Source organism: Pholcus phalangioides, unplaced genomic scaffold (genome assembly GCF_987345545.1).
Source record: "Pholcus phalangioides strain wild (caught in Gottingen) unplaced genomic scaffold, Ppha-v1.0 ptg000017l_1, whole genome shotgun sequence".
NCBI lineage: Eukaryota > Metazoa > Arthropoda > Arachnida > Araneae > Pholcidae > Pholcus > Pholcus phalangioides.
In genome coordinates, this window is record NW_028301610.1 from 40,217,069 (window position 1) to 40,244,242 (window position 27,174).

Below are 27,174 nucleotides of genomic sequence, written 5' to 3' on the forward strand. Positions count from 1 at the left end.
TCAGATTTATTATTTCAGATATTTATTTTACTCCCTCGTTTCAGTGGAATGACTTAGTGTAGATCGTTAATCTCAAGATCTTTAGGTCGAGGTATTCGGCAGATAACTTTTGCATACAATTTTTCAGGGGAATTTTTACTGTAGAATTCTCTTGTTTTTATTTTAGATATGTATTTGGACGAACGTCTTTCGCCGAAATAGCTCAGTTGGGAGAGCGTTAGACTGAAGATCTAAAGGTCCCTGGTTCGATCCCGGGTTTCGGCAGGGTATGTTTCTCAACATTATTCCGAATTTTAGCGAAATCTTTACTGTAGAGAATTTCCTATTTATTATTTCAGATATTTATTTTTACTCCCTCGTTTCAGTGGAATGACTTAGTGTAGATTGTTAATCTCAAGATCTACAGGGCCCGGTATTCGGCAGATAACTTTTGCATACAATTTTTCAGACGCATTTTTACTGCAGAATTCTCTTTTTTTTATTCTAGATATATATTTTGACGACTGTCTTTCGCCGAAGTAGCTCAGTTGGGAAAACATTAGGCTGAAGATCAGAAGGTCCCTGGTTCGATCCCGGGTTTCGGCAGCGTATATTTCGCGACATGATTCCGAATTATAGCGGAATCTTTACTGTAGAGAATTTATTTCCTATTTATTATTTCAGATATTTCTTTGTACTCCCTCCTTTCAGTGGAATCACTTAGTGGAGAGCGTTAATCTGAAGATCTACAGGTCCCGGTATTCGGCAGATAACATTTGCATACAATTTTTGAGACGAATTTTTACTGCAGAATTCTCTTGTTTTTATTTTAGATATGTATTTGGACGAATGTCTTACGCCGAAATAGCTCTGCTGGGAGAGCGTTAGACTGAAGATCTAAAGGTCCCTGGTTCGATCCCGGGTTTCGGCAGCGTGTATTTCGCGACTTAATTCCGAATTTTAGCGAAGTCTTTACTGTAGAGAATTTATTTCCCATTTATTATTTCAAATATTTATTTTTACTCCCTCGTTTCAGTGGAATGACTTAATGTAGATCGTTAATCTGAAGATCTACAGGTCCCGGTATTCGGCAGATAACTTTTGCATACAATTTTTCAGGCGAATTTTTACTGCAGAATTCTCTTGTATTTATTTTAGATATGTATTTGGACAAATGTCTTTCGCCGAAATAGCTCAGTTGGGAGAGCGTTAGTCTGAAGATCTAAAGGTCCTTGGTTCGATCCCGGGTTTCGGCAGGATATATTTCGCGACTTAATTCCGAATTTTAGCGAAGTCTTTACTTTAGATAATTTATTTCCCATTTATTATTTCAGATATTTATTTTTACTCCCTCGTTTATGCGGAATGACTTGGTGTAGATCGTTAATCTGCAGATCTACAGGTCCCGGTATTCGGCAGATAACTTTTGCATACACTTTTTCAGGCGAATTTTTACTGCAGAATACTCTTGTTTTTATTTTAGATATGTATTTGTACGAATGTCTTCCGCCAAAATAGCTCAGCTGAGAGAGCGTTAGACTGAAATCTAAAGGTCCCGGGTTTCGGCAGGGTATGTTTCGCGACATATATCCGAATTTTAGCGAAATCTTTACTGTAGAGAATTTATTTCCCATTTATTATTACAGATATTTCTTTGTACGCCCTCCTTTCAGTGGAATCACTTAGTGGAGAGCATTAATCTGAAGATCTGCAGGTCCCGGTATTCGGCAGATAACTTTTGCATACAATTATTCAGGCGAATTTTTACTGCAGAATTCTCTTGTTTTTATTTTAGATATGTATTTGGACAAATGTCTTTCGCCGAAATAGCTCAGTTGGGAGAGCGTTAGACTGAGATCTAAAGGTCCCGGGTTTCGGCAGGGTATGTTTCGCGACATATATCCGAATTTTAGCGAAATCTTTACTGTAGAGAATTTATTTCCCATTTATTATTACAGATATTTCTTTGTACTCCCTCCTTTCAGTGGAATCACTTAGTGGAGAGCATTAATCTGAAGATCTACAGGTCCCGGTATTCGGCAGATAACTTTTGCATACAATTTTTCAGGCGAATTTTTACTGCAGAATTCTCTTGTTTTTATTTTAGATATGTATTTGGACAAATGTCTTTCGCCGAAATAGCTCAGTTGGGAGAGCGTTAGACTGAAGATCTAAAGGTCCCGGGTTTCGGCAGGGTATGTTTCGCGAGATAATTCCAAATTTTAGCGAAGTCTTTACTGTAGAGAATTTATTTCCCATTTATTATTTCAAATATTTATTTTTACTCCCTCGTTTCAGTGGAATGACTTAATGTAGATCGTTAATCTGAAGATCTACAGGTCCCGGTATTCGGCAGATAACTTTTGCATACAATTTTTCAGGCGAATTTTTACTGCAGAATTCTCTTGTATTTATTTTAGATATGTATTTGGACAAATGTCTTTCGCCGAAATAGCTCAGTTGGGAGAGCGTTAGTCTGAAGATCTAAAGGTCCTTGGTTCGATCCCGGGTTTCGGCAGGATATATTTCGCGACTTAATTCCGAATTTTAGCGAAGTCTTTACTTTAGATAATTTATTTCCCATTTATTATTTCAGATATTTATTTTTACTCCCTCGTTTATGCGGAATGACTTGGTGTAGATCGTTAATCTGCAGATCTACAGGTCCCGGTATTCGGCAGATAACTTTTGCATACACTTTTTCAGGCGAATTTTTACTGCAGAATACTCTTGTTTTTATTTTAGATATGTATTTGTACGAATGTCTTCCGCCAAAATAGCTCAGTTGAGAGAGCGTTAGACTGAGATCTAAAGGTCCCGGGTTTCGGCAGGGTATGTTTCGCGACATATATCCGAATTTTAGCGAAATCTTTACTGTAGAGAATTTATTTCCCATTTATTATTACAGATATTTCTTTGTACGCCCTCCTTTCAGTGGAATCACTTAGTGGAGAGCATTAATCTGAAGATCTGCAGGTCCCGGTATTCGGCAGATAACTTTTGCATACAATTATTCAGGCGAATTTTTACTGCAGAATTCTCTTGTTTTTATTTTAGATATGTATTTGGACAAATGTCTTTCGCCGAAATAGCTCAGTTGGGAGAGCGTTAGACTGAGATCTAAAGGTCCCGGGTTTCGGCAGGGTATGTTTCGCGACATATATCCGAATTTTAGCGAAATCTTTACTGTAGAGAATTTATTTCCCATTTATTATTACAGATATTTCTTTGTACTCCCTCCTTTCAGTGGAATCACTTAGTGGAGAGCATTAATCTGAAGATCTACAGGTCCCGGTATTCGGCAGATAACTTTTGCATACAATTTTTCAGGCGAATTTTTACTGCAGAATTCTCTTGTTTTTATTTTAGATATGTATTTGGACAAATGTCTTTCGCCGAAATAGCTCAGTTGGGAGAGCGTTAGACTGAAGATCTAAAGGTCCCGGGTTTCGGCAGGGTATGTTTCGCGAGATAATTCCGAATTTTAGCGAAATCTTTACTGTAGAGAATTTATTTCCTATTTATTATTTCAGATATTTCTTTGTACTCCCTCCTTAAAGTGGAATCACTTAGTGGAGAGCGTTAATCTGAAGATCTACAGGTCCCGGTATTCGGCAGATAACTTTTGCATACACTTTTTCAGGCGAATTTTTACTGCAGAATTCTCTTGTGTTTATTTTAGATATATATTTGGATGAATGTCTTTCGCCGAAATAGCTCAGTTGGGAGAGCGTTAGACTGAAGATCTAAAGGTCCCGGGTTTCGGCAGGGTATGTTTCGCGACATAATTCCGAATTTTAGCGAAATCTTTACTGTAGAGAATTTCCTATTTATTATTTCAGATATTCATTTTTACTCCCTCGTTTCAGTGGAATGACTTAGTGTAGATCGTTAATCTCAAGATCTACAGGGCCCGGTATTCGGCAGATAATTTTGCATACACTTTTTCAGGCGAATTTTTACTGCAGAATTCTCTTGTTTTTATTTTAGATATGAATTTGGACGAATGTCTTTCGCCGAAATAGCTCAGTTGGGAGAGCGTTAGACTGAAGATCTAAAGGTCCCTGGTTCGATCCCGGGTTTCGGCAGGGTATGTTTCGCGACTTGATTCCGAATTTTAGCGAAGTCTTTACTTTAGATAATTTATTTCTCATTTATTATTTCAGATATTTATTTTTACTCCCTCGTTTATGCGGAATGACTTAGTGTAGATCGTTAATCTGCAGATCTACAGGTCCCGGTATTCGGCAGATAACTTTTGCATACACTTTTTCAGGCGAATTTTTACTGCAGAATTCTCTTGTGTTTATTTTAGATATATATTTGGATGAATGTCTTTCGCCGAAATAGCTCAGTTGGGAGAGCGTTAGACTGAAGATCTAAAGGTCCCGGGTTTCGGCACGGTATGTTTCGCGACATAATTCCGAATTTTAGCGAAATCTTTACTGTAGAGAATTTATTTCCCATTTATTATTACAGATATTTCTTTGTACTTCCTCCTTTCAGTGGAATCACTTAGTGTAGATCGTTAATCTGCAGATCTACAGGTCCCGGTATTCGGCAGATAACTTTTGCATACACTTTTTCAGGCGAATTTTTACTGCAGAATTCTCTTGTTTTTATTTTAGATATGTATTTGGACAAATGTCTTTCGCCGAAATAGCTCAGTTGGGAGAGCGTTAGACTGAAGATCTAAAGGTCCCTGGTTCTATCCCGGGTTTCGGCAGGGTATATTTCGCGACTTAATTCCGAATTTTAGCGAGGTCTTTACTGTAGAGAATTTATTTCCCATTTATTATTTCAGATATTTATTTTTAATCCCTCGTTTCAGTGGAATGACTTAGTGTAGATCATTAATCTGAAGATCTACAGGTCCCGGTGTTTGGCAGATAACTTTTGCATACACTTTTTCAGGCGAATTTTTACTGCAGAATTCTCTTGTTTTTATTCTAGATATATATTAGGACGACTATCTTACGCCGAAATAGCTCAGTTGGGAGAACGTTAGGCTGAAGATCAGAAAGTCCTTGGTTCGATCCCGGGTTTCGATAGGGTATATTTCGCGACATAATTTATAATTTTAGCGAAATCTCTACTGTAGAGAATTTATTTCCTATTTATTATTTCAGATATTTCTTTGTACTCCCTCCTTTCAGTGGAATCACTTAGTGGAGAGCGTTAATCTGCAGATCTACAGGTCCCGGTATTCGGCAGATAACTTTTGCATACACTTTTTCAGGCGAATTTTTACTGCAGAATTCTCTTGTTTTTATTTTAGATATGCATTTGGACAAATGTCTTTCGCCGAAATAGCTCAGTTGGGAGAGCGTTAGACTGAAGATCTAAAGGTCCCTGGTTCGATCCCGGGTTTCGGCAGGGTATGTTTCGCGACGTAATTCCGAAATTTAGCGAAATCTTTACTGTAGAGAATTTATTTCCCATTTATTATTACAGATATTTCTTTGTACTCCCTCGTTTCAGTGGAATCACTTAGTGTAGATCGTTAATCTGCAGATCTACAGGTCCCGGTATTCGGCAGATAATTTTGCATACAATTTTTCAGACGCATTTTTACTGCAGAATTCTCTTGTTTTTATTTTAGATATGTATTTGGACGAATGTCTTCCGGCGAAATAGCTCAGTTGGGAGAGCGTTAGACTGAAAATCTAAAGGTCCCTGGTTCGATTTCGGGTTTCGGCAGGATGTATTTCGCGACTTCATTCCGAATTTTAGCGAAGTCTTTACTTTAGAGAATTTATTTCCCATTTATTATTTCAGATATTTATTTTACTCCCTCGTTTCAGTGGAATGACTTAGTGTAGATCGTTAATCTCAAGATCTACAGGTCGAGGTATTCGGAAGATAACTTTTGCATACAATTTTTCAGGGGAATTTTTACTGTAGAATTCTCTTGTTTTTATTTTAGACATGTATTTGGACGAACGTCTTTCGCCGAAATAGCTCAGTTGGGAGAGCGTTAGACTGAAGATCTAAAGGTCCCTGGTTCGATCCCGGGTTAAGGCAGGGTATGTTTCGCGACATAATTCCGAATTTTAGCGAAATCTTTACTGTAGAGAATTTCCTATTTATTATTTCAGATATTTATTTTTACTCAATCGTTTCAGTGGAATGACTTAGTGTAGATCGTTAATCTGAAGATCTACAGGACCCGGTATTCGGCAGATAACTTTTGCATACAATTTTTCAGACGCATTTTTACTGCAGAATTCTCTTGTTTTTATTCTAGATATATATTAGGACGACTGTCATGCGCCGAAGTAGCTCAGTTGAGAGAGCGTTAGACTGAGATCTAAAGGTCCCGGGTTTCGGCAGGGTATGTTTCGCGAGATAATTCCGAATTTTAGCGAAATCTTTACTGTAGAGAATTTATTTCCCATTTATTATTACAGATATTTCTTTGTACTCCCTCGTTTCAGTAGAATCACTTAGTGTAGATCGTTAATCTGCAGATCTACAGGTCCCGGTATTCGGCAGATAACTTTTGCATACAATTTTTCAGACGCATTTTTACTGCAGAATTCTCTTGTTTTTATTCTAGATATATATTAGGACGGCTTTCTTACGCCGAAGTAGCTCAGTTGAGAGATCGTTAGACTGAAGATCTAAAGATCCCTGGTTCGATCCCGGGTTTCGGCAGGGTAAGTTTCGCGACATAATTTATAATTTTAGCGAAATCTTTACTGTAGAGAATTTATTTCCTATTTATTATTTCAGATATTTCTTTGTACTCCCTCCTTTCAGTGGAATCACTTAGTGGAGAGCGTTAATCTGAAGATCTACAGGTCCCGGTATTCGGCAGATAACTTTTGCATACAATTTTTGAGGGGAATTTTTACTGCAGAATTCTCTTGTTTTTATTTTAGACATGTATTTGGACGAACGTCTATCGCTGAAATAGCTCAGTTGGGAGAGCGTTAGACTGAAGATCTAAAGGTCCCTGGTTCGATCCCGGGTTAAGGCAGGGTATGTTTCGCGACATAATTCCGAATTTTAGCGAAATCTTTACTGTAGAGAATTTCCTATTTATTATTTCAGATATTTATTTTTACTCCCTCGTTTCAGTGGAATGACTTAGTGTAGATCGTTAATCTGAAGATCTACAGGACCCGGTATTCGGCAGATAACTTTTGCATACAATTTTTCAGACGCATTTTTACTGCAGAATTCTCTTTTTTTTCTTTTAGATATGTATTTGGACAAATGTCTTTCGCCGAAATAGCTCAGTTGGGAGAGCGTTAGACTGAAGATCTAAAGGTCCCTGGTTCTATCCCGGGTTTCGGCAGGGTGTATTTCGCGACTTAATTCCGAATTTTAGCGAGGTCTTTACTGTAGAGAATTTATTTCCCATTTATTATTTCAGATATTTATTTTTACTCCCTCGTTTCAGTGGAATGACTTAGTGTAGATCATTAATCTGAAGATCTACAGGTCCCGGTGTTTGGCAGATAACTTTTGCATACACTTTTTCAGGCGAATTTTTACTGCAGAATTCTCTTGTTTTTATTCTAGATATATATTAGGACGACTGTCTTACGCCGAAATAGCTCAGTTGGGAGAACGTTAGGCTGAAGATCAGAAAGTCCTTGGTTCGATCCCGGGTTTCGATAGGGTATATTTCGCGACGTAATTCCGAATTTTAGCGAAATCTTTACTGTAGAGAATTTATTTCCCATTTATTATTACAGATATTTCTTTGTACTCCCTCGTTTCAGTGGAATCACTTAGTGGAGAGCGTTAATCTGCAGATCTACAGGTCCCGGTATTCGGCAGATAACTTTTGCATACACTTTTTCAGGCGAATTTTTACTGCAGAATTCTCTTGTTTTTATTTTAGATATGCATTTGGACAAATGTCATTCGCCGAAATAGCTCAGTTGGGAGAGCGTTAGACTGAAGATCTAAAGGTCCCTGGTTCGATCCCGGGTTTCGGCAGGGTATGTTTCGCGACGTAATTCCGAATTTTAGCGAAATCTTTACTGTAGAGAATTTATTTCCCATTTATTATTACAGATATTTCTTTGTACTCCCTCGTTTCAGTGGAATCACTTAGTGTAGATCGTTAATCTGCAGATCTACAGGTCCCGGTATTCGGCAGATAATTTTGCATACAATTTTTCAGACGCATTTTTACTGCAGAATTCTCTTGTTTTTATTTTAGATATGTATTTGGACGAATGTCTTCCGGCGAAATAGCTCAGTTGGGAGAGCGTTAGACTGAAAATCTAAAGGTCCCTGGTTCGATTCCGGGTTTCGGCAGGATATATTTCGCGACTTAATCCCGAATTTTAGCGAAGTCTTTACTTTAGAGAATTTATTTCCCATTTATTATTTCAGATATTTATTTTACTCCCTCGTTTCAGTGGAATGACTTAGTGTAGATCGTTAATCTCAAGATCTACAGGTCGAGGTATTCGGAAGATAACTTTTGCATACAATTTTTCAGGGGAATTTTTACTGTAGAATTCTCTTGTTTTTATTTTAGATATGTATTTGGACGAACGTCTTTCGCCGAAATAGCTCAGTTGGGAGAGCGTTAGACTGAAGATCTAAAGGTCCCTGGTTCGATCCCGGGTTTCGGCAGGGTATGTTTCGCAACATTATTCCGAATTTTAGCGAAATCTTTACTGTAGAGAATTTCCTATTTATTATTTCAGATATTTATTTTTACTCCCTCGTTTCAGTGGAATGACTTAGTGTAGATTGTTAATCTCAAGATCTACAGGGCCCGGTATTCGGCAGATAACTTTTGCATACAATTTTTCAGACGCATTTTTACTGCAGAATTCTCTTTTTTTTATTCTAGATATATATTTTGACGACTGTCTTTCGCCGAAGTAGCTCAGTTGGGAAAACATTAGGCTGAAGATCAGAAGGTCCCTGGTTCGATCCCGGGTTTCGGCAGCGTATATTTCGCGACATGATTCCGAATTATAGCGGAATATTTACTGTAGAGAATTTATTTCCTATTTATTATTTCAGATATTTCTTTGTACTCCCTCCTTTCAGTGGAATCACTTAGTGGAGAGCGTTAATCTGAAGATCTACAGGTCCCGGTATTCGGCAGATAACATTTGCATACAATTTTTGAGACGAATTTTTACTGCAGAATTCTCTTGTTTTTATTTTAGATATGTATTTGGACGAATGTCTTACGCCGAAATAGCTCAGTTGGGAGAGCGTTAGACTGAAGATCTAAAGGTCCCTGGTTCGATCCCGGGTTTCGGCAGCGTGTATTTCGCGACTTAATTCCGAATTTTAGCGAAGTCTTTACTGTAGAGAATTTATTTCCCATTTATTATTTCAAATATTTATTTTTACTCCCTCGTTTCAGTGGAATGACTTAATGTAGATCGTTAATCTGAAGATCTACAGGTCCCGGTATTCGGCAGATAACTTTTGCATACAATTTTTCAGGCGAATTTTTACTGCAGAATTCTCTTGTATTTATTTTAGATATGTATTTGGACAAATGTCTTTCGCCGAAATAGCTCAGTTGGGAGAGCGTTAGTCTGAAGATCTAAAGGTCCTTGGTTCGATCCCGGGTTTCGGCAGGATATATTTCGCGACTTAATTCCGAATTTTAGCGAAGTCTTTACTTTAGATAATTTATTTCCCATTTATTATTTCAGATATTTATTTTTACTCCCTCGTTTATGCGGAATGACTTAGTGTAGATCGTTAATCTGCAGATCTACAGGTCCCGGTATTCGGCAGATAACTTTTGCATACACTTTTTCAGGCGAATTTTTACTGCAGAATACTCTTGTTTTTATTTTAGATATGTATTTGTACGAATGTCTTCCGCCAAAATAGCTCAGTTGAGAGAGCGTTAGACTGAGATCTAAAGGTCCCGGGTTTCGGCAGGGTATGTTTCGCGACATATATCCGAATTTTAGCGAAATCTTTACTGTAGAGAATTTATTTCCCATTTATTATTACAGTTATTTCTTTGTACTCCCTCCTTTCAGTGGAATCACTTAGTGGAGAGCATTAATCTGAAGATCTACAGGTCCCGGTATTCGGCAGATAACTTTTGCATACAATTTTTCAGGCGAATTTTTACTGCAGAATTCTCTTGTTTTTATTTTAGATATGTATTTGGACAAATGTCTTTCGCCGAAATAGCTCAGTTGGGAGAGCGTTAGACTGAAGATCTAAAGGTCCCGTGTTTCGGCAGGGTATGTTTCGCGAGATAATTCCGAATTTTAGCGAAATCTTTACTGTAGAGAATTTATTTCCTATTTATTATTTCAGATATTTCTTTGTACTCCATCCTTAAAGTGGAATCACTTAGTGGAGAGCGTTAATCTGAAGATCTACAGGTCCCGGTATTCGGCAGATAACTTTTGCATACACTTTTTCAGGCGAATTTTTACTGCAGAATTCTCTTGTATTTATTTTAGATATGTATTTGGACAAATGTCTTTCGCCGAAATAGCTCAGTTGGGAGAGCGTTAGTCTGAAGATCTAAAGGTCCTTGGTTCGATCCCGGGTTTCGGCAGGATATATTTCGCGACTTAATTCCGAATTTTAGCGAAGTCTTTACTTTAGATAATTTATTTCCCATTTATTATTTCAGATATTTATTTTTACTCCCTCGTTTATGCGGAATGACTTAGTGTAGATCGTTAATCTGCAGATCTACAGGTCCCGGTATTCGGCAGATAACTTTTGCATACACTTTTTCAGGCGAATTTTTACTGCAGAATACTCTTGTTTTTATTTTAGATATGTATTTGTACGAATGTCTTCCGCCAAAATAGCTCAGTTGAGAGAGCGTTAGACTGAAGATCTAAAGGTCCCGGGTTTCGGCAGGGTATGTTTCGCGACATAATTCCGAATTTTAGCGAAATCTTTACTGTAGAGAATTTCCTATTTATTATTTCAGATATTCATTTTTACTCCCTCGTTTCAGTGGAATGACTTAGTGTAGATCGTTAATCTCAAGATCTACAGGGCCCGGTATTCGGCAGATAATTTTGCATACACTTTTTCAGGCGAATTTTTACTGCAGAATTCTCTTGTTTTTATTTTAGATATGAATTTGGACGAATGTCTTTCGCCGAAATAGCTCAGTTGGGAGAGCGTTAGACTGAAGATCTAAAGGTCCCTGGTTCGATCCCGGGTTTCGGCAGGGTATGTTTCGCGACATTATTCCGAATTTTAGCGAAATCTTTACTGTAGAGAATTTCTTATTTATTATTTCAGATATTCATTTTTACTCCCTCGTTTCAGTGGAATGACTTAGTGTAGATCGTTAATCTCAAGATCTACAGGGCCCGGTATTCGGCAGATAATTTTGCATACACTTTTTCAGGCGAATTTTTACTGCAGAATTCTCTTGATTTTATTTTAGATATGTATTTGGACAAATGTCTTTCGCCGAAATAGCTCAGTTGGGAGAGCGTTAGACTGAAGATCTAAAGGTCCTTGGTTCGTTCCGGGTTTCGGCAGGATATATTTCGCGACTTGATTCCGAATTTTAGCGAAGTCTTTACTTTAGATAATTTATTTCTCATTTATTATTTCAGATATTTATTTTTACTCCCTCGTTTATGCGGAATGACTTAGTGTAGATCGTTAATCTGCAGATCTACAGGTCCCGGTATTCGGCAGATAACTTTTGCATACACTTTTTCAGGCGAATTTTTACTGCAGAATTCTCTTGTGTTTATTTTAGATATATATTTGGATGAATGTCTTTCGCCGAAATAGCTCAGTTGGGAGAGCGTTAGACTGAAGATCTAAAGGTCCCGGGTTTCGGCAGGGTATGTTTCGCGACATAATTCCGAATTTTAGCGAAATCTTTACTGTAGAGAATTTATTTCCCATTTATTATTACAGATATTTCTTTGTACTTCCTCGTTTCAGTGGAATGACTTAGTGTAGATCGTTAATCTGAAGATCTACAGGGCCCGGTATTCGGCAGATAACTTTTGCATACAATTTTTCAGACGCATTTTTACTGCAGAATTCTCTTGTTTTTATTCTAGATATATATTAGGACAACTGTCTTGCGCCGAAGTAGCTCTGTTGGGAGAACGTTAGGCTGAAAATCTGGAAGTCCCTGGTTCGATCCCAGTTTCGATAGGGTATATTTCGCGACATAATTTATAATTTTAGCGAAATCTTGACTGTAGAGAATTTATTTCCTATTTATTATTTCAGATATTTCTTTGTACTCCCTCCTTTCAGTGGAATCACTTAGTGGAGAGCGTTAATCTGAAGATCTACAGGTCCCGGTATTCGGCAGATAACTTTTGCATACAATTTTTGAGGGGAATTTTTACTGCAGAATTCTCTTGTTTTTATTTTAGACATGTATTTGGACGAACGTCTTTCGCCGAAATAGCTCAGTTGGGAGAGCGTTAGACTGAAGATCTAAAGGTCCCTGGTTCGATCCCGGGTTAAGGCAGGGTATCTTTCGCGACATAATTCCGAATTTTAGCGAAATCTTTACTGTAGAGAATTTCCTATTTATTATTTCAGATATTTATTTTTACTCCCTCGTTTCAGTGGAATGACTTAGTGTAGATCGTTAATCTGAAGATCTACAGGGCCCGGTATTCGGCAGATAACTTTTGCATACAATTTTTCAGACGCATTTTCACTGCAGAATTCTCTTGTTTTTATTCTAGATATATATTAGGACAGCTGTCTTGCGCCGAAGTAGCTCTTTTGGGAGAACGTTAGGCTGAAAATCTGGAAGTCCCTGGTTCGATCCCGGGTTTCGATAGGGTATATTTCGCGACATTATTTATAATTTTAGCGAAATCTTGACTGTAGAGAATTTATTTCCCATTTATTATTACAGATATTTCTTTGTACTTCCTCCTTTCAGTGGAATCACTTAGTGTAGATCGTTAATCTGCAGATCTACAGGTCCCGGTATTCGGCAGATAACTTTTGCATACACTTTTTCAGGCGAATTTTTACTTCAGAATTCTCTTGTTTTTATTTTAGATATGTATTTGTACGAATGTCTTTCGCCGAAACAGCTCAGTTGAGAGAGCGTTAGACTGAGATCTAAACGTCCCGGGTTTCGGCAGGGTATGTTTCGCGAGATAATTCCGAATTTTAGCGAAATCTTTACTGTAGAGAATTTATTTCCTATTTATTATTTCAGATATTTCTTTGTACTTCCTCCTTTCAGTGGAATCACTTAGTGTAGATCGTTAATCTGCAGATCTACAGGTCCCGGTATTCGGCAGATAACTTTTGCATACAATTTTTCAGACGCATTTTTACTGCAGAATTCTCTTGTTTTTATTCTAGATAGATATTAGGACGACTTTCTTACGCCGAAGTAGCTCAGTTGAGAGATCGTTAGACTGAAAATCTAACGATCCCTGGTTCGATCCCGGGTTTCGGCAGGGTAAGTTTCGCGACATAATTTATAATTTTAGCGAAATCTTTACTGTAGAGAATTTATTTCCTATTTATTATTTCAGATATTTCTTTGTACTCCCTCCTTTCAGTGGAATCACTTAGTGGAGAGCGTTAATCTGAAGATCTACAGGTCCCGGTATTCGGCAGATAACTTTTGCATACAATTTTTGAGGGGAATTTTTACTGCAGAATTCTCTTGTTTTTATTTTAGACATGTATTTGGACGTACGTCTTTCGCTGAAATAGCTCAGTTGGGAGAGCGTTAGACTGAAGATCTAAAGGTCCCTGGTTCGATCCCGGGTTAAGGCAGGGTATGTTTCGCGACATAATTCCGAATTTTAGCGAAATCTTTACTGTAGAGAATTTCCTATTTATTATTTCAGATATTTATTTTTACTCCCTCGTTTCAGTGGAATGACTTAGTGTAGATCGTTAATCTGAAGATCTACAGGACCCGGTATTCGGCAGATAACTTTTGCATACAATTTTTCAGACGCATTTTTACTGCAGAATTCTCTTTTTTTTCTTTTAGATATGTATTTGGACAAATGTCTTTCGCCGAAATAGCTCAGTTGGGAGAGCGTTAGACTGAAGATCTAAAGGTCCCTGGTTCTATCCCGGGTTTCGGCAGGGTGTATTTCGCGACTTAATTCCGAATTTTAGCGAGGTCTTTACTGTAGAGAATTTATTTCCCATTTATTATTTCAGATATTTATTTTTACTCCCTCGTTTCAGTGGAATGACTTAGTGTAGATCATTAATCTGAAGATCTACAGGTCCCGGTGTTTGGCAGATAACTTTTGCATACACTTTTTCAGGCGAATTTTTACTGCAGAATTCTCTTGTTTTTATTTTAGATATGCATTTGGACAAATGTCATTCGCCGAAATAGCTCAGTTGGGAGAGCCTTAGACTGAAGATCTAAAGGTCCCTGGTTCGATCCCGGGTTTCGGCAGGGTATGTTTCGCGACGTAATTCCGAATTTTAGCGAAATCTTTACTGTAGAGAATTTATTTCCCATTTATTATTACAGATATTTCTTTGTACTCCCTCGTTTCAGTGGAATCACTTAGTGTAGATCGTTAATCTGCAGATCTACAGGTCCCGGTATTCGGCAGATAATTTTGCATACAATTTTTCAGACGCATTTTTACTGCAGAATTCTCTTGTTTTTATTTTAGATATGTATTTGGACGAATGTCTTCCGGCGAAATAGCTCAGTTGGGAGAGCGTTAGACTGAAAATCTAAAGGTCCCTGGTTCGATTCCGGGTTTCGGCAGGGTATATTTCGCGACTTAATCCCGAATTTTAGCGAAGTCTTTACTTTAGAGAATTTATTTCCCATTTATTATTTCAGATATTTATTTTACTCCCTCGTTTCAGTGGAATGACTTAGTGTAGATCGTTAATCTCAAGATCTACAGGTCGAGGTATTCGGAAGATAACTTTTGCATACAATTTTTCAGGGGAATTTTTACTGTAGAATTCTCTTGTTTTTATTTTAGATATGTATTTGGACGAACGTCTTTCGCCGAAATAGCTCAGTTGGGAGAGCGTTAGATTGAAGATCTAAAGGTCCCTGGTTCGATCCCGGGTTTCGGCAGGGTATGTTTCGCAACATTATTCCGAATTTTAGCGAAATCTTTACTGTAGAGAATTTATTTCCCATTTATTATTACAGATATTTATTTTTACTCCCTCGTTTCAGTGGAATGACTTAGTGTAGATCGTTAATCTGAAGATCTACAGGACCCGGTATTCGGCAGATAAGTTTGCATACAATTTTTCAGACGCATTTTTACTGCAGAATTCTCTTTTTTTTCTTTTAGATATGTATTTGGACAAATGTCTTTCGCCGAAATAGCTCAGTTGGGAGAGCGTTAGACTGAAGATCTAAAGGTCCCTGGTTCGATTCCGGGTTTCGGCAGGATATATTTCGCGACTTAATCCCGAATTTTAGCGAAGTCTTTACTTTAGAGAATTTATTTCCCATTTATTATTTCAGATATTTATTTTACTCCCTCGTTTCAGTGGAATGACTTAGTGTAGATCGTTAATCTCAAGATCTACAGGTCGAGGTATTCGGAAGATAACTTTTGCATACAATTTTTCAGGGGAATTTTTACTGTAGAATTCTCTTGTTTTTATTTTAGATATGTATTTGGACGAACGTCTTTCGCCGAAATAGCTCAGTTGGGAGAGCGTTAGATTGAAGATCTAAAGGTCCCTGGTTCGATCCCGGGTTTCGGCAGGGTATGTTTCGCAACATTATTCCGAATTTTAGCGAAATCTTTACTGTAGAGAATTTCCTATTTATTATTTCAGATATTTATTTTTACTCCCTCGTTTCAGTGGAATGACTTAGTGTAGATTGTTAATCTCAAGATCTACAGGGCCCGGTATTCGGCAGATAACTTTTGCATACAATTTTTCAGACGCATTTTTACTGCAGAATTCTCTTTTTTTTATTCTAGATATATATTTTGACGACTGTCTTTCGCCGAAGTAGCTCAGTTGGGAAAACATTAGGCTGAAGATCAGAAGGTCCCTGGTTCGATCCCGGGTTTCGGCAGCGTATATTTCGCGACATGATTCCGAATTATAGCGGAATATTTACTGTAGAGAATTTATTTCCTATTTATTATTTCAGATATTTCTTTGTACTCCCTCCTTTCAGTGGAATCACTTAGTGGAGAGCGTTAATCTGAAGATCTACAGGTCCCGGTATTCGGCAGATAACATTTGCATACAATTTTTGAGACCAATTTTTACTGCAGAATTCTCTTGTTTTTATTTTAGATATGTATTTGGACGAATGTCTTACGCCGAAATAGCTCTGCTGGGAGAGCGTTAGACTGAAGATCTAAAGGTCCCTGGTTCGATCCCGGGTTTCGGCAGGGTAAGTTTCGCGACATAATTTATAATTTTAGCGAAATCTTTACTGTAGAGAATTTATTTCCTAATTATTATTTCAGATATTTCTTTGTACTCCCTCCTTTCAGTGGAATCACTTAGTGGAGAGCGTTAATCTGAAGATCTACAGGTCCCGGTATTCGGCAGATAACTTTTGCATACAATTTTTGAGGGGAATTTTTACTGCAGAATTCTCTTGTTTTTATTTTAGACATGTATTTGGACGAACGTCTTTCGCCGAAATAGCTCAGTTGGGAGAGCGTTAGACTGAAGATTTAAAGGTCCCTGGTTCGATCCCGGGTTAAGGCAGGGTATGTTTCGCGACATAATTCCGAATTTTAGCGAAATCTTTACTGTAGAGAATTTCCTATTTATTATTTCAGATATTTATTTTTACTCCCTCGTTTCAGTGGAATGACTTAGTGTAGATCGTTAATCTGAAGATCTACAGGACCCGGTATTCGGCAGATAACTTTTGCATACAATTTTTCAGACGCATTTTTACTGCAGAATTCTCTTGTTTTTATTCTAGATATATATTAGGACGACTGTCATGCGCCGAAGTAGCTCAGTTGACAGAGCGTTAGACTGAGATCTAAAGGTCCCGGGTTTCGGCAGGGTATGTTTCGCGAGATAATTCCGAATTTTAGCGAAATCTTTAGTGTAGAGAATTTATTTCCCATTTATTATCACAGATATTTCTTTGTACTCCCTCGTTTCAGTGGAATCACTTAGTGTAGATCGTTAATCTGCAGATCTACAGGTCCCGGTATTCGGCAGATAACTTTTGCATACAATTTTTCAGACGCATTTTTACTGCAGAATTCTCTTGTTTTTATTCTAGATATATATTAGGACGGCTGTCTTACTCCGAAGTAGCTCAGTTGAGAGATCGTTAGACTAAAGATCCCTGGTTCGATCCCGGGTTTCGGCAGGGTATGTTTCGCGACATATATCCGAATTTTAGCGAAATCTTTACTGTAGAGAATTTATTTCCCATTTATTATTACAGATATTTATTTTACTCCCTCGTTTCAGTGGAATGACTTAGTGTAGATCGTTAATCTCAAGATCTACAGGTCGAGGTATTCGGCAGATAACTTTTGCGAACAATTTTTGAGGGGAATTTTTACTGCAGAATTCTCTTGTTTTTATTTTAGATATGTATTTGGACGAACGTCTTTCGCCGAAATAGCTCTGTTGGGAGAGCGTTAGACTGATGATATAAAGGTCCCTGGTTCGATCCCGGGTTCCGGCAGGGTATGTTTCGCAACATTATTCCGAATTTTAGCGAAATCTTTACTGTAGAGAATTTCCTATTTATTATTTCAGATATTTATTTTTACTCCCTCGTTTCAGTGGAATGACTTAGTGTAGATCGTTAATCTCAAGATCTACAGGGCCCGGTATTCGGCAGATAACTTTTGCATACAATTTTTCAGACGCATTTTTACTGCAGAATTCTCTTTTTTTTATTTTAGATATGCATTTGGACAAATGTCTTTCTCCGAAATAGCTCAGTTGGGAGAGCGTTCGACTGAAGATCTAAAGGTCCCTGGTTCTATCCCGGGTTTCGGCAGGGTGTATTTCGCGACTTAATTCCGAATTTTAGCGAGGTCTTTACTGTAGAGAATTTATTTCCCATTTATTATTTCAGATATTTATTTTTACTCCCTCGTTTCAGTGGAATGACTTAGTGTAGATCATTAATCTGAAGATCTACAGGTCCCGGTGTTTGGCAGATAACTTTTGCATACACTTTTTCAGGCGAATTTTTACTGCAGAATTCTCTTGTTTTTATTTTAGATATGCATTTGGACAAATGTCTTTCGCCGAAATAGCTCAGTTGGGAGAGCGTTAGACTGAAGATCTAAAGGTCCCTGGTTCGATCTCGGGTTTCGGCAGGGTATGTTTCGCGACGTAATTTCGAATTTTAGCGAAAACTTTACTGTAGAGAATTTATTTCCCATTTATTATTACAGATATTTCTTTGTACTCCCTCGTTTCAGTGGAATCACTTAGTGTAGATCGTTAATCTGCAGATCTACAGGTTCCGGTATTCGGCAGATAATTTTGCATACAATTTTTCAGACGCAATTTTACTGCAGAATTCTCTTGTTTTTATTTTAGATATGTATTTGGACGAATGTCTTCCGGCGAAATAGCTCAGTTGGGAGAGCGTTAGACTGAAAATCTAAAGGTCCCTGGTTCGATTCCGGGTTTCGGCAGGATATATTTCGCGACTTAATTCCGAATTTTAGCGAAGTCTTTACTTTAGAGAATTTATTTCAGATTTATTATTTCAGATATTTATTTTACTCCCTCGTTTCAGTGGAATGACTTAGTGTAGATCGTTAATCTCAAGATCTTTAGGTCGAGGTATTCGGCAGATAACTTTTGCATACAATTTTTGAGGGGAATTTTTACTGCAGAATTCTCTTGTTTTTATTTTAGACATGTATTTGGACGAACGTCTTTCGCCGAAATAGCTCAGTTGGGAGAGCGTTAGACTGAAGATTTAAAGGTCCCTGGTTCGATCCCGGGTTAAGGCAGGGTATGTTTCGCGACATAATTCCGAATTTTAGCGAAATCTTTACTGTAGAGAATTTCCTATTTATTATTTCAGATATTTATTTTTACTCCCTCGTTTCAGTGGAATGACTTAGTGTAGATCGTTAATCTGAAGATCTACAGGACCCGGTATTCGGCAGATAACTTTTGCATACAATTTTTCAGACGCATTTTTACTGCAGAATTCTCTTGTTTTTATTCTAGATATATATTAGGACGACTGTCATGCGCCGAAGTAGCTCAGTTGACAGAGCGTTAGACTGAGATCTAAAGGTCCCGGGTTTCGGCAGGGTATGTTTCGCGAGATAATTCCGAATTTTAGCGAAATCTTTAGTGTAGAGAATTTATTTCCCATTTATTATCACAGATATTTCTTTGTACTCCCTCGTTTCAGTGGAATCACTTAGTGTAGATCGTTAATCTGCAGATCTACAGGTCCCGGTATTCGGCAGATAACTTTTGCATACAATTTTTCAGACGCATTTTTACTGCAGAATTCTCTTGTTTTTATTCTAGATATATATTAGGACGGCTGTCTTACTCCGAAGTAGCTCAGTTGAGAGATCGTTAGACTGAAGATCTAAAGATCCCTGGTTCGATCCCGGGTTTCGGCAGGGTATGTTTCGCGACATATATCCGAATTTTAGCGAAATCTTTACTGTAGAGAATTTATTTCCCATTTATTATTACAGATATTTATTTTACTCCCTCGTTTCAGTGGAATGACTTAGTGTAGATCGTTAATCTCAAGATCTACAGGTCGAGGTATTCGGCAGATAACTTTTGCGAACAATTTTTGAGGGGAATTTTTACTGCAGAATTCTCTTGTTTTTATTTTAGATATGTATTTGGACGAACGTCTTTCGCCGAAATAGCTCTGTTGGGAGAGCGTTAGACTGATGATATAAAGGTCCCTGGTTCGATCCCGGGTTCCGGCAGGGTATGTTTCGCAACATTATTCCGAATTTTAGCGAAATCTTTACTGTAGAGAATTTCCTATTTATTATTTCAGATATTTATTTTTACTCCCTCGTTTCAGTGGAATGACTTAGTGTAGATCGTTAATCTCAAGATCTACAGGGCCCGGTATTCGGCAGATAACTTTTGCATACAATTTTTCAGACGCATTTTTACTGCAGAATTCTCTTTTTTTTATTTTAGATATGCATTTGGACAAATGTCTTTCTCCGAAATAGCTCAGTTGGGAGAGCGTTCGACTGAAGATCTAAAGGTCCCTGGTTCTATCCCGGGTTTCGGCAGGGTGTATTTCGCGACTTAATTCCGAATTTTAGCGAGGTCTTTACTGTAGAGAATTTATTTCCCATTTATTATTTCAGATATTTATTTTTACTCCCTCGTTTCAGTGGAATGACTTAGTGTAGATCATTAATCTGAAGATCTACAGGTCCCGGTGTTTGGCAGATAACTTTTGCATACACTTTTTCAGACGCATTTTTACTGCAGAATTCTCTTTTTTTTATTTTAGATATGCATTTGGACAAATGTCTTTCTCCGAAATAGCTCAGTTGGGAGAGCGTTCGACTGAAGATCTAAAGGTCCCTGGTTCTATCCCGGGTTTCGGCAGGGTATATTTCGCGACTTAATTCCGAATTTTAGCGAGGTCTTTACTGTAGAGAATTTATTTCCCATTTATTATTTCAGATATTTATTTTTACTCCCTCGTTTCAGTGGAATGACTTAGTGTAGATCATTAATCTGAAGATCTACAGGTTCCGGTATTCGGCAGATAATTTTGCATACAATTTTTCAGACGCAATTTTACTGCAGAATTCTCTTGTTTTTATTTTAGTTATGTATTTGGACGAATGTCTTCCGGCGAAATAGCTCAGTTGGGAGAGCGTTAGACTGAAAATCTAAAGGTCCCTGGTTCGATTCCGGGTTTCGGCAGGATATATTTCGCGACTTAATTCCGAATTTTAGCGAAGTCTTTACTTTAGAGAATTTATTTCAGATTTATTATTTCAGATATTTATTTTACTCCCTCGTTTCAGTGGAATGACTTAGTGTAGATCGTTAATCTCAAGATCTTTAGGTCGAGGTATTCGGCAGATAACTTTTGCATACAATTTTTCAGGGGAATTTTTACTGTAGAATTCTCTTGTTTTTATTTTAGATATGTATTTGGACGAACGTCTTTCGCCGAAATAGCTCAGTTGGGAGAGCGTTAGACTGAAGATCTAAAGGTCCCTGGTTCGATCCCTGGTTTCGGCAGGGTATGTTTCGCAACATTATTCCGAATTTTAGCGAAATCTTTACTGTAGAGAATTTCCTATTTATTATTTCAGATATTTATTTTTACTCCCTCGTTTCAGTGGAATGACTTAGTGTAGATTGTTAATCTCAAGATCTACAGGGCCCGGTATTCGGCAGATAACTTTTGCATACAATTTTTCAGACGCATTTTTACTGCAGAATTATCTTTTTTTTATTCTAGATATATATTTTGACGACTGTCTTTCGCCGAAGTAGCTCAGTTGGGAAAACATTAGGCTGAAGATCAGAAGGTCCCTGGTTCGATCCCGGGTTTCGGCAGCGTATACTTCGCGACATGATTCCGAATTATAGCGGAATCTTTACTGTAGAGAATTTATTTCCTATTTATTATTTCAGATATTTCTTTGTACTCCCTCCTTTCAGTGGAATCACTTAGTGGAGAGCGTTAATCTGAAGATCTACAGGTCCCGGTATTCGGCAGATAACATTTGCATACAATTTTTGAGACGAATTTTTACTGCAGAATTCTCTTGTTTTTATTTTAGATATGTATTTGGACGAATGTCTTACGCCGAAATAGCTCAGTTGGGAGAGCGTTAGTCTGAAGATCTAAAGGTCCTTGGTTCGATCCCGGGTTTCGGCAGGATATATTTCGCGACTTAATTCCGAATTTTAGCGAAGTCTTTACTTTAGATAATTTATTTCCCATTTATTATTTCAGATATTTATTTTTACTCCCTCGTTTATGCGGAATGACTTAGTGTAGATCGTTAATCTGCAGATCTACAGGTCCCGGTATTCGGCAGATAACTTTTGCATACACTTTTTCAGGCGAATTTTTACTGCAGAATACTCTTGTTTTTATTTTAGATATGTATTTGTACGAATGTCTTCCGCCAAAATAGCTCAGTTGAGAGAGCGTTAGACTGAGATCTAAAGGTCCCGGGTTTCGGCAGGGTATGTTTCGCGACATATATCCGAATTTTAGCGAAATCTTTACTGTAGAGAATTTATTTCCCATTTATTATTACAGATATTTCTTTGTACTCCCTCCTTTCAGTGGAATCACTTAGTGGAGAGCATTAATCTGAAGATCTACAGGTCCCGGTATTCGGCAGCGTATATTTCGCGACATGATTCCGAATTATAGCGGAATCTTTACTGTAGAGAATTTATTTCCCATTTATTATTTCAAATATTTATTTTTACTCCCTCGTTTCAGTGGAATGACTTAATGTAGATCGTTAATCTGAAGATCTACAGGTCCCGGTATTCGTTAGATAACTTTTGCATACACTTTTTCAGACGCATTTTTACTGCAGAATTCTCTTGTTTTTATTTTAGATATGTATTTGGACGAATGTCTTTCGTCGAAATGGCTCAGTTGGGAGAGCGTTAGACTGAAGATCTAAAGGTCCCTGGTTCGATCCTGGGTTTCGGCAGGGTATGTGTCGCGACATATATCCGAATTTTAGCGAAATCTTTACTGTAGAGAATTTATTTCCCATATATTATTACAGATATTTCTTTGTACTCCCTCCTTTCAGTGGAATCACTTAGTGGAGAGCATTAATCTGAAGATCTACAGGTCCCGGTATTCGGCAGATAACTTTTGCATACAATTTTTCAGGCGAATTTTTACTGCAGAATTCTCTTGTATTTATTTTAGATATGTATTTGGACAAACGTCTTTCGCCGAAATAGCTCAGTTGGGAGAGCGTTAGTCTGAAGATCTAAAGGTCCTTGGTTCGATCCCGGGTTTCGGCAGGATATATTTCGCGACTTAATTCCGAATTTTAGCGAAGTCTTTACTTTAGATAATTTATTTCCCATTTATTATTTCAGATATTTATTTTTACTCCCTCGTTTATGCGGAATGACTTAGTGTAGATCGTTAATCTGCAGATCTACAGGTCCCGGTATTCGGCAGATAACTTTTGCATACACTTTTTCAGGCGAATTTTTACTGCAGAATACTCTTGTTTTTATTTTAGATATGTATTTGTACGAATGTCTTCCGCCAAAATAGCTCAGTTGAGAGAGCGTTAGACTGAGATCTAAAGGTCCCGGGTTTCGGCAGGGTATGTTTCGCGACATATATCCGAATTTTAGCGAAATCTTTACTGTAGAGAATTTATTTCCCATTTATTATTACAGATATTTCTTTGTACTCCCTCCTTTCAGTGGAATCACTTAGTGGAGAGCATTAATCTGAAGATCTACAGGTCCCGGTATTCGGCAGATAACTTTTGCATACAATTTTTCAGGCGAATTTTTACTGCAGAATTCTCTTGTTTTTATTTTAGATATGTATTTGGACAAATGTCTTTCGCCGAAATAGCTCAGTTGGGAGAGCGTTAGACTGAAGATCTAAAGGTCCCGGGTTTCGGCAGGGTATGTTTCGCGAGATAATTCCGAATTTTAGCGAAATCTTTACTGTATAGAATTTATTTCCTATTTATTATTTCAGATATTTCTTTGTACTCCCTCCGTAAAGTGGAATGACTTAGTGGAGAGCGTTAATCTGAAGATCTACAGGTCCCGGTATTCGGCAGATAACTTTTGCATACACTTTTTCAGGCGAATTTTTACTGCAGAATTCTCTTGTTTTTATTTTAGATATGTATTTGGACGAACGTCTTTTGCCGAAATAGCTCAGTTGGGAGAGCGTTAGACTGAAGATCTGAAGGTCCCTGGATCGATCCCGGGTTAAGGCAGGGTATGTTTCGCGACATAATTCCGAATTTTAGCGAAATCTTTACTGTAGAGAATTTCCTATTTATTATTTCAGATATTTATTTTTACTCCCTCGTTTCAGTGGAATGACTTAGTGTAGATCGTTAATCTGAAGATCTACAGGGCCCGGTATTCGGCAGATAACTTTTGCATACAATTTTTCAGACGCATTTTTACTGCAGAATTCTCTTGTTTTTATTCTAGATATATATTAGGACAACTGTCTTGCGCCGAAGTAGCTCTGTTGGGAGAACGTTAGGCTGAAAATCTGGAAGTCCCTGGTTCGATCCCAGTTTCAATGGGGTATATTTCGCGACATAATTTATAATTTTAGCGAAATCTTGACTGTAGAGAATTTATTTCCTATTTATTATTTCAGATATTTCTTTGTACTCCCTCCTTTCAGTGGAATCACTTAGTGTAGATCGTTAATCTGCAGATCTACAGGTCCCGGTATTCGGCAGATAACTTTTGCATACAATTTTTCAGACGCATTTTTACTGCAGAATCCTCTTGTTTTTATTTTAGATATGTATTTGGACGAATGTCTTCCGGCGAAATAGCTCAGTTGGGAGAGCGTTAGACTGAAGATCTGAAGGTCCCTGGTTCGATCCCGGGTTTCGGCAGGGTATATTTCGCGACTTAATTCCCAATTTTAGCGAAATCTTTACTGTAGAGAATTTCCTATTTATTATTTCAGATATTTATTTTTACTCCCTCGTTTCAGTGGAATGACTTAGTGTAGATCGTTAATCTCAAGATCTACAGACCCGGTATTCGGCAGATAATTTTGCATACACTTTTTCAGGCAAATTTTTACTGCAGAATTCTCTAGTTTTTATTTTAGACATGTATTTGGACGAACGTCTTACGCTGAAATAGCTCAGTTGGGAGAGCGTTAGACTGAAGATCTAAAGGTCCCTGGTTCGAACCCGGGTTAAGGCAGGGTATGTTTCGCGACATAATTCCGAATTTTAGCGAAATCTTTACTGTAGAGAATTTCCTATTTATTATTTCAGATATTTATTTTTACTCCCTCGTTTCAGTGGAATGACTTAGTGTAGATCGTTAATCTGAAGATCTACAGGGCCCGGTATTCGGCAGATAACTTTTGCATACAATTTTTCAGACGCATTTTTACTGCAGAATTCTCTTGTTTTTATTCTAGATATATATTAGGACGACTGTCTTGCGCCGAAGTAGCTCTGTTGGGAGAACGTTAGGCAGAAAATCTGGAAGTCCCTGGTTCGATCCCGGGTTTCGATAGGGTATATTTCGCGACATAATTTATAATTTTAGCGAAATCTTGACTGTAGAGAATTTATTTCCTATTTATTATTTCAGATATTTCTTTGTACTCCCTCCTTTCAGTGGAATCACTTAGTGGAGAGCGTTAATCTGAAGATCTACAGGTCCCGGTATTCGGCAGATAACATTTGCGTACAATTTTTCAGGCGAAATTTTACTGCAGAATTCTCTTGTTTTTATTTTAGATATGTATTTGGACGAATGTCTTTCGCCGAAATAGCTCAGCTGGGAGAGCGTTAGACTGAAGATCTAAAGGTCCCTGGTTCGATCCCGGGTTTCGGCAGGGTATGTTTCGCGACATGATTCGGAATTTTAGCGAAATCTTTACTGTAGAGATTTTATTTCCCATTTATTATTACAGATATTTCTTTGTACTCCCTCCTTTCAGTGGAATCACTTAGTGTAGATCGTTAATCTGCAGATCTACAGGTCCCGGTATTCGGCAGATAACTTTTGCATACACTTTTTCAGGCAAATTTTTTCTGCAGAATTCTGTTGTTTTTATTTCAGATATGTATTTGGACAAATGTCTTTCGCCGAAATAGCTCAGTTGGGAGAGCGTTAGACTGAAGATCTGAAGGTCCCTGGTTCGATCCCGGGTTTCGGCAACGTATATTTCGCGACATAATTCCGAATTTTAGCGAAGTGTTTACTGTAGAGAATTTATTTCCCATTTATTATTTCAGATATTTATTTTTACTCCCTTGTTTCAGTGGAATGACTTAGTGTAGATCGTTAATCTGAAGATCTACAGGTCCCGGTATTCGGCAGATAACTTTTGCATACAATTTTTGAGGGGAATTTTTACTGCAGAATTCTCTTGTTTTTATTTTAGACATGTATTTGGACGAATGTCTTTCGCCGAAATAACTCAGTTGGGAGAGCGTTAGACTGAGATCTAAAGGTCCCGGGTTTCGGCAGGGTATGTTTCGCGAGAAAATTCCGAATTTTAGCGAAGTCTTTATTTCCCATTTATTATTTCAGATATTTATTTTTACTCCCTCGTTTCAGTGGAATGACTTAGTGTAGATCGTTAATCTCAAGATCTACAGGTCGAGGTATTCGGCAGATAACTTTTGCATACAATTTTTGAGGGGAATTTTTACTGCAGAATTCTCTTGTTTTTATTTTAGATATGTATTTGGACGAACGTCTTGCGCCGAAATAGCTCAGTAGGGAGAGCGTTAGACTGAAGATCTAAAGGTCCCTGGTTCGATCCCGGGTTTCGGCAGGGTATGTTTCGCGACAAAATTCCGAATTTTAGCGAAATCTTTACTGTAGAGAATTTATTTCCTATTTATTATTTCAGATATTTCTTTGTACTCCCTCCTTAAAGTGGAATCACTTAGTGGAGAGCGTTAATCTGAAGATCTACAGGTCCCGGTATTCGGCAGATAACTTTTGCATACACTTTTTCAGGCGAATTTTTACTGCAGAATTCTCTTGTTTTTATTTTAGATATGTATTTGTACGAATGTCTTTCGCCGAAACAGCTCAGTTGAGAGAGCGTTAGACTGAGATCTAAAGGTCCCGGGTTTCGGCAGGGTATGTTTCGCGAGATAATTCCGAATTTTAGCGAAATCTTTACTGTAGAGAATTTATTTCCTATTTATTATTTCAGATATTCATTTTTACTCCCTCGTTTCAGTGGAATGACTTAGTGTAGATCGTTAATCTCAAGATCTACAGGGCCCGGTATTCGGCAGATAATTTTGCATACACTTTTTCAGGCGAAATTTTACTGCAGAATTCTCTTGTTTTTATTTTAGATATGTATTTGGACGAATGTCTTACGCCGAAATAGCTCAGTTGGGAGAGCGTTAGACTGAAGATCTAAAGGTCCCTGGTTCGATCCCGGGTTTCGGCAGGGTATGTTTCGCGACATAATTCCGAATTTTAGCGAAATCTTTACTGTAGAAAATTTATTTCCCATTTATTATTACAGATATTTCTTTGTACTCCCTCCTTTCAGTGGAATCACTTAGTGGAGAGCGTTAATCTGAAGATCTACAGGTCCCGGTA

General features: G+C 37.7%; 56 non-coding genes across 56 annotated transcripts; all 56 read left to right on the top strand.

Moving 5' to 3' along the window:
• The first annotated feature begins 191 nt into the window (after window positions 1–191).
• TRNAF-GAA (transfer RNA phenylalanine (anticodon GAA)) lies at window positions 192–264 on the top strand. Its single transcript has one exon. It is a non-coding gene; the product is annotated as a tRNA-Phe (tRNA).
• A 248-nt stretch (window positions 265–512) lies between these two features.
• TRNAF-GAA (transfer RNA phenylalanine (anticodon GAA)) lies at window positions 513–585 on the top strand. The gene has a single exon. It is a non-coding gene; the product is annotated as a tRNA-Phe (tRNA).
• A 252-nt stretch (window positions 586–837) lies between these two features.
• TRNAF-GAA (transfer RNA phenylalanine (anticodon GAA)) lies at window positions 838–910 on the top strand. The gene has a single exon. It is a non-coding gene; the product is annotated as a tRNA-Phe (tRNA).
• Window positions 911–1,162: 252 nt separating this feature from the next.
• On the top strand, window positions 1,163–1,235 carry TRNAF-GAA (transfer RNA phenylalanine (anticodon GAA)). Its single transcript has one exon. It is a non-coding gene; the product is annotated as a tRNA-Phe (tRNA).
• Window positions 1,236–2,424: 1,189 nt separating this feature from the next.
• On the top strand, window positions 2,425–2,497 carry TRNAF-GAA (transfer RNA phenylalanine (anticodon GAA)). Its single transcript has one exon. It is a non-coding gene; the product is annotated as a tRNA-Phe (tRNA).
• A 1,497-nt stretch (window positions 2,498–3,994) lies between these two features.
• On the top strand, window positions 3,995–4,067 carry TRNAF-GAA (transfer RNA phenylalanine (anticodon GAA)). Its single transcript has one exon. It is a non-coding gene; the product is annotated as a tRNA-Phe (tRNA).
• A 565-nt stretch (window positions 4,068–4,632) lies between these two features.
• Window positions 4,633–4,705, top strand: TRNAF-GAA (transfer RNA phenylalanine (anticodon GAA)). The gene has a single exon. It is a non-coding gene; the product is annotated as a tRNA-Phe (tRNA).
• Window positions 4,706–5,282: 577 nt separating this feature from the next.
• Window positions 5,283–5,355, top strand: TRNAF-GAA (transfer RNA phenylalanine (anticodon GAA)). The gene has a single exon. It is a non-coding gene; the product is annotated as a tRNA-Phe (tRNA).
• A 251-nt stretch (window positions 5,356–5,606) lies between these two features.
• TRNAF-GAA (transfer RNA phenylalanine (anticodon GAA)) lies at window positions 5,607–5,679 on the top strand. The gene has a single exon. It is a non-coding gene; the product is annotated as a tRNA-Phe (tRNA).
• A 251-nt stretch (window positions 5,680–5,930) lies between these two features.
• On the top strand, window positions 5,931–6,003 carry TRNAF-GAA (transfer RNA phenylalanine (anticodon GAA)). The gene has a single exon. It is a non-coding gene; the product is annotated as a tRNA-Phe (tRNA).
• Window positions 6,004–6,563: 560 nt separating this feature from the next.
• TRNAF-GAA (transfer RNA phenylalanine (anticodon GAA)) lies at window positions 6,564–6,636 on the top strand. Its single transcript has one exon. It is a non-coding gene; the product is annotated as a tRNA-Phe (tRNA).
• A 252-nt stretch (window positions 6,637–6,888) lies between these two features.
• Window positions 6,889–6,961, top strand: TRNAF-GAA (transfer RNA phenylalanine (anticodon GAA)). Its single transcript has one exon. It is a non-coding gene; the product is annotated as a tRNA-Phe (tRNA).
• Window positions 6,962–7,209: 248 nt separating this feature from the next.
• Window positions 7,210–7,282, top strand: TRNAF-GAA (transfer RNA phenylalanine (anticodon GAA)). The gene has a single exon. It is a non-coding gene; the product is annotated as a tRNA-Phe (tRNA).
• A 577-nt stretch (window positions 7,283–7,859) lies between these two features.
• Window positions 7,860–7,932, top strand: TRNAF-GAA (transfer RNA phenylalanine (anticodon GAA)). Its single transcript has one exon. It is a non-coding gene; the product is annotated as a tRNA-Phe (tRNA).
• A 251-nt stretch (window positions 7,933–8,183) lies between these two features.
• TRNAF-GAA (transfer RNA phenylalanine (anticodon GAA)) lies at window positions 8,184–8,256 on the top strand. The gene has a single exon. It is a non-coding gene; the product is annotated as a tRNA-Phe (tRNA).
• Window positions 8,257–8,507: 251 nt separating this feature from the next.
• TRNAF-GAA (transfer RNA phenylalanine (anticodon GAA)) lies at window positions 8,508–8,580 on the top strand. The gene has a single exon. It is a non-coding gene; the product is annotated as a tRNA-Phe (tRNA).
• Window positions 8,581–8,828: 248 nt separating this feature from the next.
• On the top strand, window positions 8,829–8,901 carry TRNAF-GAA (transfer RNA phenylalanine (anticodon GAA)). The gene has a single exon. It is a non-coding gene; the product is annotated as a tRNA-Phe (tRNA).
• A 252-nt stretch (window positions 8,902–9,153) lies between these two features.
• Window positions 9,154–9,226, top strand: TRNAF-GAA (transfer RNA phenylalanine (anticodon GAA)). The gene has a single exon. It is a non-coding gene; the product is annotated as a tRNA-Phe (tRNA).
• Window positions 9,227–9,478: 252 nt separating this feature from the next.
• TRNAF-GAA (transfer RNA phenylalanine (anticodon GAA)) lies at window positions 9,479–9,551 on the top strand. The gene has a single exon. It is a non-coding gene; the product is annotated as a tRNA-Phe (tRNA).
• An 877-nt stretch (window positions 9,552–10,428) lies between these two features.
• On the top strand, window positions 10,429–10,501 carry TRNAF-GAA (transfer RNA phenylalanine (anticodon GAA)). Its single transcript has one exon. It is a non-coding gene; the product is annotated as a tRNA-Phe (tRNA).
• A 560-nt stretch (window positions 10,502–11,061) lies between these two features.
• On the top strand, window positions 11,062–11,134 carry TRNAF-GAA (transfer RNA phenylalanine (anticodon GAA)). The gene has a single exon. It is a non-coding gene; the product is annotated as a tRNA-Phe (tRNA).
• A 247-nt stretch (window positions 11,135–11,381) lies between these two features.
• On the top strand, window positions 11,382–11,453 carry TRNAF-GAA (transfer RNA phenylalanine (anticodon GAA)). The gene has a single exon. It is a non-coding gene; the product is annotated as a tRNA-Phe (tRNA).
• Window positions 11,454–12,342: 889 nt separating this feature from the next.
• Window positions 12,343–12,415, top strand: TRNAF-GAA (transfer RNA phenylalanine (anticodon GAA)). The gene has a single exon. It is a non-coding gene; the product is annotated as a tRNA-Phe (tRNA).
• Window positions 12,416–13,300: 885 nt separating this feature from the next.
• TRNAF-GAA (transfer RNA phenylalanine (anticodon GAA)) lies at window positions 13,301–13,373 on the top strand. Its single transcript has one exon. It is a non-coding gene; the product is annotated as a tRNA-Phe (tRNA).
• Window positions 13,374–13,625: 252 nt separating this feature from the next.
• Window positions 13,626–13,698, top strand: TRNAF-GAA (transfer RNA phenylalanine (anticodon GAA)). The gene has a single exon. It is a non-coding gene; the product is annotated as a tRNA-Phe (tRNA).
• A 248-nt stretch (window positions 13,699–13,946) lies between these two features.
• TRNAF-GAA (transfer RNA phenylalanine (anticodon GAA)) lies at window positions 13,947–14,019 on the top strand. Its single transcript has one exon. It is a non-coding gene; the product is annotated as a tRNA-Phe (tRNA).
• Window positions 14,020–14,271: 252 nt separating this feature from the next.
• Window positions 14,272–14,344, top strand: TRNAF-GAA (transfer RNA phenylalanine (anticodon GAA)). Its single transcript has one exon. It is a non-coding gene; the product is annotated as a tRNA-Phe (tRNA).
• A 251-nt stretch (window positions 14,345–14,595) lies between these two features.
• TRNAF-GAA (transfer RNA phenylalanine (anticodon GAA)) lies at window positions 14,596–14,668 on the top strand. The gene has a single exon. It is a non-coding gene; the product is annotated as a tRNA-Phe (tRNA).
• Window positions 14,669–14,919: 251 nt separating this feature from the next.
• TRNAF-GAA (transfer RNA phenylalanine (anticodon GAA)) lies at window positions 14,920–14,992 on the top strand. The gene has a single exon. It is a non-coding gene; the product is annotated as a tRNA-Phe (tRNA).
• A 251-nt stretch (window positions 14,993–15,243) lies between these two features.
• On the top strand, window positions 15,244–15,316 carry TRNAF-GAA (transfer RNA phenylalanine (anticodon GAA)). The gene has a single exon. It is a non-coding gene; the product is annotated as a tRNA-Phe (tRNA).
• A 251-nt stretch (window positions 15,317–15,567) lies between these two features.
• Window positions 15,568–15,640, top strand: TRNAF-GAA (transfer RNA phenylalanine (anticodon GAA)). The gene has a single exon. It is a non-coding gene; the product is annotated as a tRNA-Phe (tRNA).
• Window positions 15,641–15,888: 248 nt separating this feature from the next.
• TRNAF-GAA (transfer RNA phenylalanine (anticodon GAA)) lies at window positions 15,889–15,961 on the top strand. The gene has a single exon. It is a non-coding gene; the product is annotated as a tRNA-Phe (tRNA).
• Window positions 15,962–16,213: 252 nt separating this feature from the next.
• TRNAF-GAA (transfer RNA phenylalanine (anticodon GAA)) lies at window positions 16,214–16,286 on the top strand. Its single transcript has one exon. It is a non-coding gene; the product is annotated as a tRNA-Phe (tRNA).
• A 252-nt stretch (window positions 16,287–16,538) lies between these two features.
• On the top strand, window positions 16,539–16,611 carry TRNAF-GAA (transfer RNA phenylalanine (anticodon GAA)). Its single transcript has one exon. It is a non-coding gene; the product is annotated as a tRNA-Phe (tRNA).
• An 876-nt stretch (window positions 16,612–17,487) lies between these two features.
• Window positions 17,488–17,560, top strand: TRNAI-GAU (transfer RNA isoleucine (anticodon GAU)). The gene has a single exon. It is a non-coding gene; the product is annotated as a tRNA-Ile (tRNA).
• Window positions 17,561–17,808: 248 nt separating this feature from the next.
• Window positions 17,809–17,881, top strand: TRNAF-GAA (transfer RNA phenylalanine (anticodon GAA)). Its single transcript has one exon. It is a non-coding gene; the product is annotated as a tRNA-Phe (tRNA).
• A 252-nt stretch (window positions 17,882–18,133) lies between these two features.
• On the top strand, window positions 18,134–18,206 carry TRNAF-GAA (transfer RNA phenylalanine (anticodon GAA)). The gene has a single exon. It is a non-coding gene; the product is annotated as a tRNA-Phe (tRNA).
• Window positions 18,207–18,457: 251 nt separating this feature from the next.
• Window positions 18,458–18,530, top strand: TRNAF-GAA (transfer RNA phenylalanine (anticodon GAA)). The gene has a single exon. It is a non-coding gene; the product is annotated as a tRNA-Phe (tRNA).
• A 251-nt stretch (window positions 18,531–18,781) lies between these two features.
• TRNAF-GAA (transfer RNA phenylalanine (anticodon GAA)) lies at window positions 18,782–18,854 on the top strand. Its single transcript has one exon. It is a non-coding gene; the product is annotated as a tRNA-Phe (tRNA).
• Window positions 18,855–19,414: 560 nt separating this feature from the next.
• Window positions 19,415–19,487, top strand: TRNAF-GAA (transfer RNA phenylalanine (anticodon GAA)). The gene has a single exon. It is a non-coding gene; the product is annotated as a tRNA-Phe (tRNA).
• Window positions 19,488–19,738: 251 nt separating this feature from the next.
• Window positions 19,739–19,811, top strand: TRNAI-GAU (transfer RNA isoleucine (anticodon GAU)). The gene has a single exon. It is a non-coding gene; the product is annotated as a tRNA-Ile (tRNA).
• A 248-nt stretch (window positions 19,812–20,059) lies between these two features.
• On the top strand, window positions 20,060–20,132 carry TRNAF-GAA (transfer RNA phenylalanine (anticodon GAA)). The gene has a single exon. It is a non-coding gene; the product is annotated as a tRNA-Phe (tRNA).
• Window positions 20,133–20,384: 252 nt separating this feature from the next.
• TRNAF-GAA (transfer RNA phenylalanine (anticodon GAA)) lies at window positions 20,385–20,457 on the top strand. The gene has a single exon. It is a non-coding gene; the product is annotated as a tRNA-Phe (tRNA).
• Window positions 20,458–20,708: 251 nt separating this feature from the next.
• Window positions 20,709–20,781, top strand: TRNAF-GAA (transfer RNA phenylalanine (anticodon GAA)). The gene has a single exon. It is a non-coding gene; the product is annotated as a tRNA-Phe (tRNA).
• Window positions 20,782–21,032: 251 nt separating this feature from the next.
• TRNAF-GAA (transfer RNA phenylalanine (anticodon GAA)) lies at window positions 21,033–21,105 on the top strand. The gene has a single exon. It is a non-coding gene; the product is annotated as a tRNA-Phe (tRNA).
• A 248-nt stretch (window positions 21,106–21,353) lies between these two features.
• TRNAF-GAA (transfer RNA phenylalanine (anticodon GAA)) lies at window positions 21,354–21,426 on the top strand. Its single transcript has one exon. It is a non-coding gene; the product is annotated as a tRNA-Phe (tRNA).
• Window positions 21,427–21,678: 252 nt separating this feature from the next.
• TRNAF-GAA (transfer RNA phenylalanine (anticodon GAA)) lies at window positions 21,679–21,751 on the top strand. The gene has a single exon. It is a non-coding gene; the product is annotated as a tRNA-Phe (tRNA).
• A 726-nt stretch (window positions 21,752–22,477) lies between these two features.
• TRNAF-GAA (transfer RNA phenylalanine (anticodon GAA)) lies at window positions 22,478–22,550 on the top strand. The gene has a single exon. It is a non-coding gene; the product is annotated as a tRNA-Phe (tRNA).
• Window positions 22,551–22,802: 252 nt separating this feature from the next.
• Window positions 22,803–22,875, top strand: TRNAF-GAA (transfer RNA phenylalanine (anticodon GAA)). The gene has a single exon. It is a non-coding gene; the product is annotated as a tRNA-Phe (tRNA).
• An 877-nt stretch (window positions 22,876–23,752) lies between these two features.
• TRNAF-GAA (transfer RNA phenylalanine (anticodon GAA)) lies at window positions 23,753–23,825 on the top strand. Its single transcript has one exon. It is a non-coding gene; the product is annotated as a tRNA-Phe (tRNA).
• Window positions 23,826–24,397: 572 nt separating this feature from the next.
• On the top strand, window positions 24,398–24,470 carry TRNAF-GAA (transfer RNA phenylalanine (anticodon GAA)). Its single transcript has one exon. It is a non-coding gene; the product is annotated as a tRNA-Phe (tRNA).
• Window positions 24,471–24,716: 246 nt separating this feature from the next.
• TRNAF-GAA (transfer RNA phenylalanine (anticodon GAA)) lies at window positions 24,717–24,789 on the top strand. Its single transcript has one exon. It is a non-coding gene; the product is annotated as a tRNA-Phe (tRNA).
• A 573-nt stretch (window positions 24,790–25,362) lies between these two features.
• On the top strand, window positions 25,363–25,435 carry TRNAF-GAA (transfer RNA phenylalanine (anticodon GAA)). The gene has a single exon. It is a non-coding gene; the product is annotated as a tRNA-Phe (tRNA).
• Window positions 25,436–25,687: 252 nt separating this feature from the next.
• TRNAF-GAA (transfer RNA phenylalanine (anticodon GAA)) lies at window positions 25,688–25,760 on the top strand. Its single transcript has one exon. It is a non-coding gene; the product is annotated as a tRNA-Phe (tRNA).
• A 550-nt stretch (window positions 25,761–26,310) lies between these two features.
• Window positions 26,311–26,383, top strand: TRNAF-GAA (transfer RNA phenylalanine (anticodon GAA)). The gene has a single exon. It is a non-coding gene; the product is annotated as a tRNA-Phe (tRNA).
• Window positions 26,384–26,946: 563 nt separating this feature from the next.
• TRNAF-GAA (transfer RNA phenylalanine (anticodon GAA)) lies at window positions 26,947–27,019 on the top strand. Its single transcript has one exon. It is a non-coding gene; the product is annotated as a tRNA-Phe (tRNA).
• The last annotated feature ends 155 nt before the right edge of the window (window positions 27,020–27,174 follow it).